Below are 4,591 nucleotides of genomic sequence, written 5' to 3' on the forward strand. Positions count from 1 at the left end.
AAAAAAATCAATTAATTTGCAGATATTTTTTTCCATCTTTTATGAAGATTTTCTGTTTTTCAAGGACTGTGCAGCCTTTTGCTAATTAACACCCTCCCCCCTAGTGCAGGAGGTAAAGAGTTTTCCCCCCATTTTACACATAGCAGAACTGGGTCAAAGCTACTTTCTACAAGTCTGTGGCCACCAGGCTGTAGTGCCTTTTATAGTTTTGTCACTCTGTTGTTTCCCTTGGTGTTAAGAAAAGAGTATGTGTCACACAACCAATCACAATACAGCGCATTGTGTCGGAACAATGGCATTTGGTGACTCCTGCACATTACACATCATGGCAGGGTGCACTTTATCTTTCAGTTTTGACATCATCAGCTTCCACTTGTGACATCTCCCCATGCCTTGACTTCTTACCTGAGAGGATGATCTTTTGTTGTTTGTGCCTTTATTAGCAATTGGCACAAATCTAGGCTGCTGATTACCTGACATGAAAAATAATACATTCCAGGATAGTCCTAAATGTTGAGTGCCAACTGCTTGCAGGTCTAGGAGTCTGTGTCCCAGACTGTTATAAAAACCCAACTCTGGGGGTGAGTAAAGGTAAAACCCTTGGCCCTACTGAATTAAATGGAAGTTCTTATGTTGACTTTTGTGTAGCCAGAGGTCTGCCTGAGGTACATAACCATTTTAATGGAAAGACGGTGAAAAGACAGAGACAACAGTGGAGACAATACCTGGAGATCAGGACCTTCAAGCATTATAGAGCTCTGCTCATCAAATTTAAAAACCAACAGGGTCACCTTTCCTTCTGTGCTGTACTCTGATCCTGCAAACATTGATGCAACTTGCTAAGAAACAATCTTGGGAGCAGTCCTACTGAGCTCCCTGGGATCCCAGACATTCTTGAAATAAAGCATGTGCATGTTGTTAGATTGGGGCTGTCATCATCTTCTTTAGGAAATTTGAAATAGAATTGCCAGCAAATCCATTGGCTACCATTGACTCTAGCCATTTACCAATTACCTTGCTAAGTGATATATGATATATATACATATATATATAAATTATACTGTGGTTTTGTTTCTAACCTTCATTGCTTCATGAAGCATATGTTGTTTGTTTTTGTTCTGTCGTTTTTGCTGTCCATCCATCTGATATTTTTCTTCTAAGAAGTTTTGAGTTGTTTGTAATTCGTGTAACCCCTGGCTAAATCTACTGAGAAACATGTAAACGGTTGGTTAATATCACTTCTGCTGCAATCAATTTCTGCTTCACCCCCTCCTTTACCTGGGTTTCTTTTTGCTAAAGCGATTGTAGCATTTTTTAACAGATTCCAAGAAGTTGTTAATACCATTTGTGAGCTATAGCTTGAAGGTTTGCAAAATGTTTCAGTGGAGTGTATTGCTGATGAATTAACACAGGCCACATCCTGTCTTTTCAAAAACACTGTGAGAGTGGAAGGATGCACCTTTCCCTTATGAGCCAGGAAGGGGTCCATGCTCCACATCTCTTTTTTATGAGATGTTCTAGGTTACCTTCTCCACGCATTTTATACTAAGGCCTTGCAGGGGGATGTTAGATATCCAACTGAGTGCTTGGATGCTTGGCAAGGATCCGAGAATGAGGAAAAATGGAACTGAGATAAGGCCAAGTTGGAGGGACCCAAAAGCAGAGGTAAAGGCACAGGGCCCTGGGGTCACTTGAGTGCACCCCTGTCCAGATCCTGGGATAGACCTGAATATCCATGAGTCTCCCCACTCTTCAACTGTCAGCACGTTTCTGTGAGCCTTACTTGTAAAGTGCACTCCCCCACCCCTCTCTTCCCCTCTCGCTCTAGTCTGGTAGACAGAGAGGTGGACAACCCATTGTTGCTGTCAGTTCCTGAGTCAACTCAGATGGCAGAACCCACTCCTAATTTCTATCAAGTGCCATTTATGGCCCCCTTTTCTCCTTGCCATGTACTGCTGCTTGGTCCTTATTTGCTGCCTTCCCTTTCTTGCTGAATGCAGTGGGGCTTAGAGAAAAAGATTTATCTTTCTTAAATGTGGACTCATGGCTCTTTGACAAGGTGATGAACTATTCCCCTAGGATTCTCCACTTCCATTTGTATTTGTTTGTAATGTTTTGTTCCTATCAGTTGTATTCCTCATTATCTTCAACTTGGGGGAATTAGAAGATTAGAAACACTGATCATGTGATGTGATGTCATGGCCATATAATTACAGGTTTAATCTCTCCTCTCTTTGGCAGTATGTAATGTAATTGGATCACAATCACCTTGCACTAAGCAACCACTTGGCCATTGTCTCCTAGCATCAAATGCTCTGTCCCATGATTGGCTATATCTGTCTCATTTGAATAAAAGCCATATCCTTCCTCCCAGTAGGGTTGGAGTATTGTCATAGTCATAATGATCTGGTCAATATGCAAGGATCAAGGTGATTTTAGGGACATCTTTTCTTGTACCAACCATATCGGTGGGAAAGAATTTCCCACTTCAATTTCTAATTTTTCTGTCACATTTTTGTCCTAGTCACAGTTTTTTTGCTTAGTTAGAGAAGTTTCTGGGCACCAGGTGCCCTTCTTCTGCGCCCTTGTCTAACATGGCTCCCAAATTTTACACCTGGTCCAATAAAAGACACCCCCAGAAGTCCCCCCCCCCACCCTTGCTTCTCACTTGCACTGCCTTTGTCAGGCAGAGACAGAGTCCTGAGCCCCATGCTTAACTTCCTCAAAACCCTCCTCCTCCTGCCCCTCCCTTCTCCTTCCTGACCCTGAGTCTCTGCCACCCACCTAAGCCCTTTCTGGAAGGTACCCGAGGAGAATCCCAGTCCTTTACTGCCTCCCCCCCAGATCACTTCAGGCACAGCTCAGCTGATCTGCAGAAACAGGTGTAGGAATAGGGAAGTGGCAGGAGGAGAAGGGAAGAAAGAAATAGACCAGGGAGGAAAGGCCCCCTGTGGAAGTCAGAGGAGTGCTAGAGAGACAAACAGAGCTGTAGGGGAATATGAGGATCAAAGCTCTGTGCCCATCAAAAGGGTAAAACTGGGTATTTTGTCCTTGAATCCAGCTATTCCAGGAGGCCTGAACTGGCTGAGATTTGGCAGAGCTGAAAACTGGTTTTTAATACTAAATTAGTACCATGTTGTTGCATGCTAGGGCCCTGTGACCTGGGCCTAAATTACAGACTGTGACTGAGAAGGACTACAACCCTGAACTCATTAACCACAAGAAAGGGTTGGGGATCAGGCAGAGAAAAAGGCCCAACTGCCCCACTTGGCTCAAACCTGGGAGTTTCTGGTGGGGGGGCACCTGTGGGGCAGGAGGGATGGACAGATAAAAGAGATGGCCCTGGGACCAGAAGTAGCAATCAGATTCTCCCTCACCTGTATCAGCTTCACCCAGAGAGACCTGCCACCATGAAGGTCTGTTCAGGTCTGAGCCCCTGGCCTGGGGTTCTGGAACTTGCCCTGCAGGCTGATGTCAGCCCTCTATGAGGTCACGGTCTCTCTGGCCCAATGCCTGATATACTACTGAGGCATCTCTATGAGCTCACTGTCTGCCCCACCCTCCCCACCCAGCTGGGCTCATCCCCTACCCATAGCAGTCCCTTCACCATATAGTCTAGCATATCTTGTATCCCATCCTTGACAGTGCCCAGTGCCCGAGGCTGGAGAGAAAAGCACAAGAGAACCCCATCCTGGACAATGGGTGGGCTAGTCTGGCCAGAAAGGGGAAAGTTCTGCCAAAGTTTATGTACTGAGTGTGAGCTGCCCAGCAGTGTGACAAAACCAAAGGTGTTTATGTATGTGCTCCAGAAGTGTGAGGGAGAGGTGCTTTAGTTAGAGTGACTCTGAGAGCCACTCTGATTAAAGCTCCCAGAGCTTTGTGTGGATCAGTGACCCCATGCTAAAAAATGGTGGAGGGGGTGCTTTAAATACAGCTCATTGAAAGAGCTTTAGTTAGAGCTCTCTTGCCACCATTTTTCAGTGCAGGGACACTGATACACAGGACACTGGAGTCTGCTGTAGCATGGTAATTAAATAGACTCTATTCTGCACCCGCACACTGTAATTACAGTGCATTGGAGCAGTCTTGCTGCATGTCTGTGGGTGTGCCAAGTGACAAAACCAAATGGACACAGGACACAGGAGTTAGGAGTACAACCTCTAAATTACAACTACATAGACTGTAAATGCTGGAGGCTGTAAGTAAGAAAAGAACATTGGAAAAAACCCTGGTCATACCCTGTTCACTCTCCCTTTCAGCAGGCACTTCCTGGGCATGTCTACATGAGAAGCTATGTTGCTGTAGCAATAAGCTATGCCAACATAGTCTGTTGCTATGGAAATGTAGCATGGGCAGGCACTAATGTAGCATGCACGGGCACAGGTGAAGCCCAAGCCCAGGAGGGATGGAATGAGGGCCCCTTCTGTCCTACATGCTGAAGTCAAGTGTGGAGCAGTCTTCCATACAGGAGCCTCAGCTCAGCTCAGCTCCCTCCCTGCCTCCACTGATTTCCCTCCTCCTCATAAAATCTCCAGTTTCTCTGTGCTTTCCCCTCTCTTGTGCAATGTGAGTATCTTTCCTGCCTATTCCT

At 45.6% G+C, this 4,591-nt stretch overlaps 1 pseudogene; it reads right to left on the minus strand.

Annotated features, from left to right (window-relative positions):
- Window positions 1–280, minus strand: part of LOC112550169 — a 3,151-nt pseudogene extending 2,871 nt beyond the window's left edge.
- Between the last annotated feature and the right edge of the window lie 4,311 nt (window positions 281–4,591).

Source organism: Alligator sinensis, unplaced genomic scaffold (genome assembly GCF_000455745.1).
Source record: "Alligator sinensis unplaced genomic scaffold, ASM45574v1 scaffold16_1, whole genome shotgun sequence".
NCBI lineage: Eukaryota > Metazoa > Chordata > Crocodylia > Alligatoridae > Alligator > Alligator sinensis.